At 41.2% G+C, this 12,784-nt stretch overlaps 1 long non-coding RNA gene across 1 annotated transcript; it reads left to right on the top strand.

Annotated features, from left to right (window-relative positions):
- Positions 1-912: 912 nt before the first annotated feature.
- LOC128347306 (uncharacterized) lies at positions 913-3,508 on the top strand. Its single transcript, XR_008317496.1, has 2 exons — positions 913-1,164; positions 2,841-3,508. It is a non-coding gene; the product is annotated as an uncharacterized LOC128347306 (long non-coding RNA).
- The last annotated feature ends 9,276 nt before the right edge of the window (positions 3,509-12,784 follow it).

The raw sequence follows: 12,784 nt of genomic DNA, 5'->3' as shown, positions 1-12,784 counted from the left end.
AGCTTGCTGGGCTTGAATTACTTAGGCCAATCACTTAGGCCACTTGCTCAGTTGAATCACTTAGGCCATGTTGATTGTTCTCCAGTCATCTGAAGTTTGAGGGGCAGATATATCAGCGAGCACCTTTTCGACTGCAGCACCTTCATCATAGAATGCTTTCCTCAAGCACTCCCATCGGGTGACCTTGCTGCTCTCCTTTCAAAGAGCAGCTAAAACATAGCTTTTAAGCAAGTTTCTGGTCTGATATATTTGCTGTTGTTGCAAATTTTCTTTTGGCTCTTAACAATTTGATTCTGACCGTTTTTATAGTCCTAATATTTTTGAATGGGTTGTTTTTAAAGCTGCCTTGAAGTCTCTCTGATAGAAGGCAGCCTATACATGCTTTTCAACATCATGAATATGCCTTGCCTGCTGTGGCTAGGGTTTCAGGGATACATTAGCACTTACATTTTATATTGCATTATATTGCATTGCATTAGATATTGTATGAAAAAGTTTGAAAATTCATGGTATTTGAATAGTCAGCACCAAATTTGAATAGTCAGCACCAAAAGACATTGGTTATATAATCAGTATCGTTTTAGTTAAATATGAATCATGTATAAACATACTAATACTGAGTTTTTCTTGTACTCCTTTAACAATAGAAAGCAAATATATAAAGTATGATATTGTTATCACAGGACATGTGGTTTGGAAAGACAGGAACTGGAGTGTCAAAAGGTTTCTGAGTAGTGTAATCTGCTCTTAGTTAGCCGAACACTGTAGGCAAGGGGCTGATATTTCTGTTGCCCTGTGCTGAGGCTCAGAGCCTTGCTTTGCCGGTTATCAGACAAGCTGATGCATTCTCCGCACTGCAAGATGTTCCCAAATGGAATGGTGACAGTCTCTGCCTGGGGAAGGTCAGTTAATTCAAAGTATCCAATAAACAAATGTGCCACTTAAGGACTAAATGGAAGATGTATGATGTTAATCACATTCAAGATGCTTTTAGCTAACTTCCTTGCAAGCTTTCTTCTGGGTCCTTGGATGTGACTAACATAAAGAAATAACCTCTGCTAAGCACCTACTTGCTTCTCTCTGTCTTTCCTCAGACTTTCAAAAGCATAGAATCAGAACTTTGAGGCGAGAAGTCTCATGCATAAAGAACAGAAGCAGGACTGAGTATGCCCTAACCCTACACATAATGTTTCATGGTACCTCTAATGGTTTTCCATCACTGTTGATTTGTCTGCTATGTCAAATATTGATTACCATATGAGGCACAGGACCAGATTATGACCTGCTGGGGCTCTAACCTATGTCAAGCTTAAAAGGCCCCAAAGCATTACAAAACAAAATTATTATTCTAACAAAAAAGGCAATGGAGAGAGAGAAAATAAACCAGTGATCTTGCAATAAACCTATTTACATTAGATTTAGAAATACCTTTAAATACCTTTAGTTAACCCTATCCAACCCCAGCACAGCATCCCTCCAGTGGCTGTTGCTGGTATCTGCCTTATGTTTCTTCTTTTTGATGTATTATTTATTTTTCTATGTAAACCGCTTTGAGAACTTTGGTTGACAAGCAGTATATAAATATTGTAGTAGTAGTACTAAATGAAAATACATTGTGTGAAACTTAAAATTTAGTCATTTTTTAAAAGTTATTCAGAGGCCCCTCATAATGTGAGGCCCTAAGCTATAGCTTGCTTAGTTCATGTCTAAATCTGGCACTGACAAGGCATAACTAAATAATATGGTGATAAGACACTTTGCTCCTGACATGTTGACTGTCAGCCACATGCATTACTGCTGTATGGGGACTGAACCAATTGCCACAACAACTTGGTGCCCTGTATTGTAGGAATGTTTGTGCTAGCACTGAGTAGAGTTGGCTTGTCCATAATGAAACCTCTTATTCTTGGTGAAATGGCCAGCACTGGGACAATCAGGCTAGCCTGAGGGTTCAAAGAAGGGGAATGGCTCTTTCTGCTTCAGCAGTAGAACCAAGTCCCAATGGGCGTCTGTCAGACCATTTTGCAGAGCACTTAAAAGTGACCAGTCTGCTCCGGCCCGAAGTGTGGTTATGGATGGCTTTATCCACCCTGAGGAACCTTGCTTAGGTCAAGAGAACGTTTCCAGTCTGTGTTGACTGTAGGAAGAATTCATTCAGTTGGGTTTTCTTCTGTCAGCACATCAACTCACAGCAATCTGCAGCTGCTGAGGAGAGAGTTCTAAAATTATCTAGGATAATTGTAGGGTCCTAGTGCTGGCCCCACGTATGGAAAAGGCTATGAGAAAGCAATGCAAGGAAGGCATTGTAGCGATTGTATCTGAAAGCCAACCAAGGACCAAAGAGGCTGGAAGGCTAGCCCAGGATCAAAGATCTCCCTGGCTGTAAATCTTTCACCTGCAATTGTTACTCACTGGTGCTTGTGGCCATTACTCTGAGGTCGTGCCCAGGTCAGGATTTCTCTCCTGTCTCTTTCATCCCCACACTCACCTTACTTTTGATGCCATCTTGACATAAAAAACAAATTATGTCCCAATTACACTTCCTGAAGGAGCTATCCAAGGACTGAAAGGCCACCTTAAATGCCAAGCATTGTCGGACTCTTCCTTAAGGAAATGTAGAGGAAAGAGGGAGAAGTGCCAGGGCAGCACACAGCCCATCTTTGCACAATTACCCATCCAGCACACTCCCCTCCGTTCGCTGGCAGGCTGGCTGCCTCATTGCCACAACATCTAATGATGAAGAGCAGCCTCTTCCCCAAAGAACAAAGCCATGCCATTGATCTTCATAGGAGCTCAGGTCAGGAATGGTGTTTCACTGAAGATTTTTTTGCTTTTCACAGAAACAGCTCACAGACTTCACAGACTTTGAAGCCTGCTAATCCTACACAGAACAAGGATGAGTCCAAGCACCCTTCACAACCTGATCCTGCACACTCATATGCTTTACTTAATTCCTCCACACCTGGCTGCAGCTGAATACCTGAACTTACTTTTTTCCATTGACATAGTATGTGGGGTGATGTGAAAATTCTATCTATGGTGTTGGATTGAGGATGGGCCATTCACATACATAAGTCATTACTTAATGATGTGGTCATCATGTTCTCTGAGATTTGAGTCATCAAATGATGAATGTGCATCACTGAAATAGGTCAACACCTTGTTCACATATTAGGTTAGAAGGTATTCACCCCTTTGTTTCTGTGAATGTGTAAAGACTACAAAGTGGTGGGTAGTTATTGTACTCTAGTTTTGTTTTTAAAATGTTGGTAATGTCACTCTTAGATATAAAATGGTACATTACAAATTAAGGCAGTTTCATTACTTCCCATACCAAAATTTACTATTTTCCAAAATCTCACCTGATCTGTGGATCCTACTGCAGCTGCCAGATCTATATAGAGCTGATATTAGAATCCAAAGTTTGTTTGCTTATAACTTTCTGTTAAGACTCTATATTCCTTTTTAGTTTGTTTATATAAACAACTCCAAAGTTCTTTAAAGTCAACTTCAGTTTGAATTTCCTAGCTGCCTAATTTTTCTTTTTTTAGACCAGCAGTCTTTATCAAATCATGGCTGTCCCTGCAAATAGGATTTAGTACTCTCAGTGGGGATCTCTACAGCTATAGTTATAACCCTGACAGCTTCTAGGATCTGTTGGCAGTCAAGGTTTAATCTTAAAACCGGATTCCTTAACTTGGGACAAGATTGTAACAGTTGATCCTGAGTTCCCCAAGTGATTCTCCCAACGGAGTCTTTTCATACCTTCTAATTAGAGCTGACATATCAGAATTGCCTTATTAGTCAAGCAATGAGCTGAGATAGGCATATATACCATAATCAGTTGTAAAGGCTTTGCCTAACATCAAGCTAGGTCTGATGCCTTTATAGCTTGGCAAGCTTTCAAGGCATTGGCTAGTATTCCAATTAATGTTGTGCACACTACATAATCTTTTTCATGAGCAACAGGGGAGGGATGATTTTCAACTATCCTCACCTCCTTCAGCAGTCCTCTGTGTCTCGTGGAAATATGTCCCTGAGGGTCCCACAACCTGCAGGGACATATTTTCAGAGGGCTGCAAAGGGAAGGTGGAATCTGTGAAAACTGCCCCTCCCCCTTTGTGTGTGTGTGTGCGCATGCAGTGTTAACCTGGATGCAAGCCTCTACTTATAGCAGAGGATCATCTCCCGTTTTAAAACATCTGACCTCATAAAGGACTTTTATTAAAACAATGCCATCTACAACACATATATTGTTTGATCTTCTGGTAGGACTGGAAAGCTTGTCATACAGTTCAGTCCCAGTTGTTGTTGCTATACCCCATTATTGCCTAACCTGGCATTAAAGTCAACTGCCAAGATTAACTGCTTTAGGAGAAGACTCTTCTAAAATGGAGATCATAGCAGTAGGAATCCACAAAGTACTTGGAGTTATAAGCTGAACCATATAGGTTTATTTATAATCAGTGCTGATCTATTGTCCACTCAAACTCAAACCATAAGAGCCCACAACCTCCCCTTGAATTTCAAAGTCACTCTTTAACACTCTGTGAAGGAATTTGTGTCTTTGGCATGTAGCCCTAATACAGGGCCCATATTCTGAGTAGTTGCTCAGTGCAGTAAGTTAGCAGAGGCATAGGGTGCACTTCACAAGATTAATCACATGTGGTCTGAAATGGAGCAGGGAGAGTGCCTGCCCCCAGGGGCGTAGCAAGATTGGAGTGGGCCAAGAGACAAGATTTTAAAATGGCCCCTCCCTCACTGAAGAGTGTGTGTGTATATATATATATACACACACACACCTATGTGCCACAATAGAACATCATCCTAAATTATTTTTTAAAAGGTTTTGTAAATTGTGGACGATGCAAGTCATTTAATGGTGCTAGAGAAAGACATGCTGTTCTGGTAGCTCCAGGTCTTAACATCCACATCAGTTTCGGAGGATGAATACAACTGAAGGAAGCCCGGGCGAGTGTGTGGCTGGGGGAGTCAGTCATGTGACTTGCCTTGGGGAGGGCCAAGGCAGTGGGCCCCCAGACAACTGTCTCCCCTTGCCCTATTATAGTTACGCCCCTGCCTGCCGCTCTCCACCCTCCTAAAAGGCATCTCTGATTGGCCTGGGAGCAAGGACCTAACAGCAACTTCCATACAAATGGGGGTTGGGGTTACTTACCATTTTTATATTAGTTCGTCATCGTGTCGTAGTAGTAGTACCACCACCACTCTAAACTAGAGGTAGACAGAAATTGGGTATAAAATTCTAATCTAAAGCAACTTTTCCTGCCTTGAAATTGGTTGCAAATATCCATATGTGTTCTAATGTGTTTCTAATCATCTCCGTTATGAATGTTATTAGGTTTAAGGGGTTTCACAAAGTGGGGGGGAGCAAGTTGATGGTCAGCATTCTTGCATTAAAATTTATTGGTCAAACCAGGACTGGCCTGAGGGGTGGGCAAGCCCAGTGAACTCCCAGAGGGCACCAACCAGATATGGGCGCCCAGCTGAGCCTGGTGGCTTGCTTGCTGTTTGTTGAGAGTACTGTGTGCAGTGAGCTCGGGAGAAGCAAAGCCATGTCTGTAACCTTTTATTCAAACTTCTGCAGGTTGTTTAGGTACTCACTACGAAAATCAGCTTCCATCAATGATCTGTAAAGTATATTCATTTTCCGTTTCACTGCTGGGAAAGTCTGGGAGCATTGCTAAGTTGTACAATTCTATACAAGCCAGCAGAACTTTGCAACACTGATAAGCTAACTGTGGGTGGCGGGGGGGGGGGAGCACCGGAGGTACCCAGGATGCTTTTTCATCCTAGACCAGCCCTGGGTAAAACAAAACAAAAAAAATTTTTTTAAGAACATGAATAAATGCATGAATGATGAATGAACTGACCAGAGGCAGAAAGCATAGAAAAACTGATACTTCTATTATTTCTAATAGAGACTTGTGTTTTGGGCATATACAAGTGTAAGTGTGTGTGTGTGTGTGTGTGTGTACACATGTGTACACACACACACACACACACATCACCCAATAACAACAAATTAACATTTGACAACAAAATTAAAAACCCACCTCATGTATAGTATCTATTCGGATGAAGTACACATCTTCTGTTGGACTTTGCTCTAAAAGAAACCCTCCACATGTGTATCTGTTTTAGACAATGAATATCTGACTTGTTCAGCCATACGTGGAAAATGGCTCAAGGCTCCTTATGACCAAGACTAACATGGCAATCAAATTAAATAATGAAAACACAATAAAAACTATAATGCAGCAGAAAACCACCCGTAAATAAGAAAGCCGGCAAATAAAAACTGATCAGAATAATTAAAGACCTGCTGAAAAAGTATTCCTCAAAGACAAATTTCAAAAACCAAATCTGAAAATGCTTGACCTTCCAAAATGTGAAACCAAATTCTTAATTAATTTATTTATCTATTTATTTAGCGCATTTTTATACCACCCCAACCCAAGGTCTCAGGGTTAATATTGGCCATATTTTGAATGTATGCTTAGCTTCACTAAGCTCTGTTCTAGATTTGTCTTGTAAGATCTTAAATGTCTCTATCTTCCATCAGATTGCAGTCAAGACCACACTTGGCTGCTTAACCTAATCCATCTACATTGGGATCAAACTAGATGTGACATGAAAAATCTGTGGAAAGGGTCTACTACTTAAAAAAAAAAATAACGTAATGGCAGGTACCTGTATGTTTTTCACACAATCAGGAAAACTATATAGGGAACAATGATTAACTGCTCCCCAATGAGTAGTCCTGATCCATTTCAACACCCTTGCCCTGTGGCTCTTGTTAAGAACACATATGGGCTGTTCTGATCATTGATCTAATTTTGTCATTAATGACAGCCCAAACTGGTCAGACATACCTCCACTTAATGTGTATGAGGAGGATATGGAATGGAGGATCTATCCTGCTTGCATTTAATTTCACTTTTTATTCCTAGTATCTTGTATATTATATTCTTAACCTACATCCTTTTCCTGGAATTACAGCTATACTGGCCAGCTATATTTCATTACTATTTTGCTCTGCTCTTGATGCCAAGTTTCAGTATCTGTTCATAGACAAAATCTGGAAAGTAGACATAAATTATCATTTTGAGCCAGGATGGTATAGTGCTAAAAATCTAGGTCTGGGAAGATTTAGGTTCAAATTCCCAATTAGTCATGAAACTCACTGAGTGACCATCACTATTGCTCAGCCTAAACTACCTTACAGAGTAGCTGTGAGGATAACATTGAGAGGGGAGAACACCACGTATGTTGCTCTGAGCTCCTTGGCGGAAGAGAAGAATGAAAAATGTAACCAGTAAGATGAAAATATAAATAAGCATTGCGTGTCCCACAACTGTCATCATAGGGAGGATAGCATCACAGCAACTATTATTAATGATTTGTACAGTCCTCAGACTTACACTTTCCAAACATAAGAATTCACAAGATCATTCTAAAGTTTGGCCTTTTAAAAGGATTTGGTAACCAGTGCAAAGGCAAGAGACACCATGTGTCCTTCCAGATCCTTCCTTATAGGGCAGCCAGTAAATAAAGTTGTTTGTTTGTTCGTTCATTCATTCATTCATTCCAGACTGCAGGTGTGTGCAGTTTTATTGCAAACTGTGTTATGTAAGAAGCTTGTATGCAAGTTCTAAGTGAGACTTTACTCACTCTCTCCACACACCCCTGCAGACTTCTATCCCCAGCAGGATTTCACTCTATGTTCAGACTCCAAGCAGGGACCTTGTGCAGTTTGAACTGGTCAGCATGTGGCACTGAAAAAATTCTGCAAGGTCCCTGCTTGGCACCTGAATATAGTGTAAGATATTGCTGGGAAAGAGGGCAGAAGCCTACAAGAGTGTGTAGCGGGTGAATAAGGTGTTGCTCAGAATTTGCTTGCAAGTTACTCACATTCATTCATTTATTTCATTTGTTGTTCAATTTTATACTGGCATTCATAAAGCATCCCAAGGTGGTTTACAAAAGTTAGAATACAATAAAATCCCATATGAATCATTAAAAACCTTAAAATTAGTAAAAATCATAAAACACCAAAAAAACAACCACCATAAAATAAACAGACGCAGGACAGCTGAAAGGTCTGACAATCCCCAAGGGTTTTACCCTAAGGAGTAAAAAGCCTGAACATATACAAAGGTCTCTAGTTATTTTTTAAAAGCAGTCACAGATGTCAAAGAGCAGACATTCACTGAGAGAGCATTCCTGGCGGCAACAGCAGAGAAGGCCCTGTCCCACGTGCACAACAATTTAGCCTCTCTTAACGTTGGCACACAGAGCAAAGGCTGCCCTGATGACCTTGTTGGGTGGACAGGAACCCTTGGGAGCAGGTGGTCCTTCAGGTATCCAGGCCCAAACTGTTAAGGGCTTTAAAGGTAATAATCAGCACCTTGAATTGGATCTGGAAACAAATTGGCAGCCAGTGTGGCTTTTTCAAAATAGGTGTAATATGCTCCGAGTGAGCAGTTCCAGAAAGAACCCTGCAAAACAGAGCGGGGTGGGGGGAACCCAACTGTGACTAAGACAAAAGTGTATTAAAAATCATGTATATCAAACAAACCATTGGAAATATGTATTAATATACAGTAGGCCAATAGTAGGGTAGTATCTAATTTCTTACACTAATGAGAAAATTAATAATTGAACGAAAGATAACAATTAGAGATGAAACATGAATAATAGCATATACAATAACGATCAAAGACATATAGAGGAGATATTATTGAACAGGGCAAAAATGGGTCTGCTGGATAAAGTAGGGCTCTCAGCTGGCTATCCCTAGCTGGCTAACATAAACATGGCTCAAACCAGTGAAAAAACCAAAAACTCGGGTAACCAAGGAAATGCAAAAATGGCATAACAAGGAACAATAAATGCCAGTATGGAGGGACAAAAGGAAGATGATGTCAGAAACGTGGCTGCCAGAAGATATCGTGAATGGTGTGATCTCAATACCGCCCGTGCAGGAGTAAAAGTCTCAAGTTGCAAAGAGAAGTCCAACTGAGCGTAGCCTCAGTAGAATGTGGGTATCATCAATCACAGACTAAGCCCCCTGATGCCCTTGTAGATGAATGCAGACTTCACATGTCGTACGGCTCTTCCGGATACAAGCCATTTCACGAAGATAGCTTCATCAGTCTCCTTAACATCATTAGTACCAATACCTCACTCCTCAGGCTGAATAGAGCCTCTCAGTATTGTCTGGCATGAACCCTGACAGCTGCATTCTGCACCAACTAAAGTTTCTGAATATTCTTCAAGGGCAGCCCCATGTAAAGAACATTGCAGTAATCCAACCACGATGTAACTAAGACATGGTTAACCATAGCCAGATCTACCTTCTTGAGAAAGGGACTCAGCTGGCGCACTAGACAAAACTGTGCAAAGGCATCCATGGTCACTGCTTCCACCTGAGCATCCAAAAGCAGAGCCAGGTCCAGCAAAAACCCCAATTTGCACACTTGCTCTTTAAAGGGTAGTACAAACCCACCCAGAGCTAGCTGAATCACCCGGTCCCAATTGGCTTTTCTACTGACCCAGGGGTGTATCTAGGGTGGGGCGGGCAGGGCATGTGCCCCAGCCGCCACTTGAAGGGGGGTGCCATTTTTTAAAAATTAAAAATTTAAAAAATGGCTGCCAAAAACAAAATGGCCACCACACATGCTCAAATGGCCTCTGTGAGGCCCTAGGCCATGCCAGGCCTTGCAGGGGCCATTTGACCATGCGTGGCAGCCATTTTTTTCCAGTGGCCATATATATATATATATATATATATATATATAGCCGCTGCACATGCTCAAATGGTCCCTGCGAGGCCCTAGAGGCCAGTGGGAGAGGGGGAACCTTTGCAGACCCTCCACACATGGCCTTTAGGAAGCCCCCCGAAGGGGCTACAGATAATTTTTTTTTAAATTAATATAAGTCACTGTACACATATTTAGTTTGGCACTATGTAATCAGGGCTTGTGAATACTGAGCTGAAGCTTATGAGCTAGGATTGTATTCATTTGCTCTTACTTTGCTTTTTGTGATAAGTGAGTTAAATGTGATGTATTAATAATATGGTTATTAATGGTGAGTTTGTCTTTGAATTAGTGTGAAATCCTTAGTATTAAGGCCCACTGGGAATTTCTTGCTCTCTTTTTCTCATTTTAACTGTCTTTTTGAAATACTAGAATATATTCCAAGCAGTGACACAGTTTACTCTGCATATACTTCAATTATTTTCAGAGTATCTGGGGAAAGTCAAATTCCCCATTTATTTTTAAAACTTAGGTAAAAGTGATGCTACAATGCACAGTAGAGAATTAGACAGGCACTTCTGTTTAGTTTTCCGAGTACAGCTCCACATAGTATTTGGGTATTTCATGAGCCCCAGCATACTGAAATTTGTAGTTTCCCACCATTTTTTGGTCTGGCTATGTCCACTGCTAAATAGTTTTTGAAATATTAAAAGATTAACAAGCTTGACTTGTATTTTTGAGCTGATATTATGGTAAAGTTATCTGAAAGATGGGTGTCAGATGTTTGGACAGGGGGTGCAATTTCAGTGCTTGCCCTAGGTGCTATTTTCCCTAGATACACCTCTGGCAGCAGCTCCACCTTGTCTGGATTTAACCTCAATTTGCTAGACGACATCCAGCCCATAACTGCCCCCAGCCCCCAGTTCAGTACATCCACTGCTTCCCTAGAATCTGATGTCAGGGAAAGGTGGAGCTCTGCATACTGATGACACTTCAGTCCAAACTCCCTGATGAGCTCTCCCAGCAGTTTAATGTAGATGTTAAGCAGCATGGGGAACAATACTGAGCCTTGCAGGACCCCATAGCAAAGGCCAAGGAGCCGAGCAGAAGTCCCCCAGCACCACCCTCTGGAACCTCTCCCCAAGAAAGGACCAGAACCACTCCAAAGCAGTGCCTCCAATCACTATACCTGAGAGGCAGTCCAAAAGGATACCATGGTCAATGGTATCGAACGCTGGTGGGAGGACCAGCACACCCAACAGGGACCTACTCCCCTTGTCAAGCTCCCAGCGTAGATCATCCACTAGGGTGACCAAGGCAGTTTCAGTCCCAAACCCAGGGTGAAAGCCAGACTGAAAAGGGTCTAGATCTATGGTCTCTGTTGTGAGCCACCCAGAGAACAATTTGTTATGGGGTGGCTAACAAATAAAGTTGTTTATTTATTTATTTATTTATTTACACAGTCAGACAGGTGTTATTGACTGGTTTGTTTTATCCAGACATCGAGTCCTTCCCAAGGACCTGGGATGCCAGAATTTTATTGTCAATGTTATTGTAGTTGTTATAGATATCATCTCAGAACATAGGATGTTCCCAGTAAAGTTGCTTTTTGTAATTGGCTGATGGTGATTTCTGTGGCCCCGATGGTGTTGAGGTGCTCTTCAAGGTCTTTTGGAACTGCACCCAGGGCGCCAATTACCACTGGGATTATTTTGGTCTTTTTCTGCCACAGCCTTTCAATTTCAATTTATAGATCTTTGTATTTTCTGGGTTTTTTCTATTTCTTTTTCTTCTATTCTGCTATCCCCTGGTATTGCTATGTCGATTATTTTGACTTGTTTTTCTTTCTTCTCAACTACAGTTATATCTGGTGTATTGTGTGACAGATGTTTGTTTGTAGTCAGAAGTCCCATAATATTTTTACCTCTTGATTTTCTTCAACTTTGTCGATGTTATGGTCCCACCAATTTTTGGCTACAGGTAGCTTGTATTTTTTGCAGATGTTCCAGTGTATCATCCCTGCTACCTTGTCATGCCGTTGTTTGTAGTCAGTCTGTGTGATCTTTTTACAACAGCTGATTAGGTGGTCCACGGTTTCATGTGCTTCTTTACAAAGGTGGCACTTGCTGTTTGTTGTTGACTTTTCAACTTTTGCTCTTATTGCATTTGTTCTTAGTGCCTGTTCTTGTGCAGCCAGTATTAAACCCTATGTTTCTTTCTTCAAGTTGCCATTCTTAAGCCTTTGCCAGATCTTGGTGATGTGTGATTTTCCACTTATATTGTGCAAATATTGACCATGCAGTGGCTTATTTTTCCATTTCTCTGCTCGGCTCTTGACTTGTTCTTTCTTGTAGGCCTGCTTTGTTTCATTGGTGTTGAATAGTTTCTCGTTTTTGACCATTTGAAGTGCATCACTGTCTTTGATATATTCCAAAATATATCTTCACTGTCCTTGATATATTCCAAAAAAAAAAGAAGTCCTCTTTTCTCCTCCTCTACTGTTTGATGGACTTGCAGCATTCCTCTTCCACCTGAGCTGCGAGGGAGGTATAGCCTATCTACATCATTGCGGGGGTGCAGAGCATGATTGATGGTCATGATTTTCCTGGTCCAGGAAAATAATGCCTGGGTCCAGTCTATTATTCCTGCAGTGTATCTGATAACAGGTATAGCCCAGGTGTTTATGGCTTGTATGGTGTTCCCGCCATTGAGTTTGGACTTGAGGATTTCTCTAACTCTCCTGATGCATTCACTTCCCATTTTTCTTTTAACTTCAGTGTGTGCAATGTTATCATCCTGGATAATGCCCAAGTATTTGTAATGTTCTTTCTCTTCCAGGTTCTTAATCTTGCTTCCATTGGGCAGTTCTATTCCTTCTGTTTTTCTTATTTTCCCTCTGTTCATTATTAATGCAGCACACTTGTCTAGTCCCAACTCCATTGCTATATCGCTACTGAATATATATATAGTTTTTAGCAGTGATTCGATTTCTGACTGGGACT

The sequence above is a fragment of the Hemicordylus capensis genome, chromosome 2 (assembly GCF_027244095.1).
Source record: "Hemicordylus capensis ecotype Gifberg chromosome 2, rHemCap1.1.pri, whole genome shotgun sequence".
Lineage (NCBI taxonomy): Eukaryota > Metazoa > Chordata > Lepidosauria > Squamata > Cordylidae > Hemicordylus > Hemicordylus capensis.
Note: the sequence above shows the minus strand (reverse complement) of the source record. Positions and strands in the feature narration are given on the sequence as shown.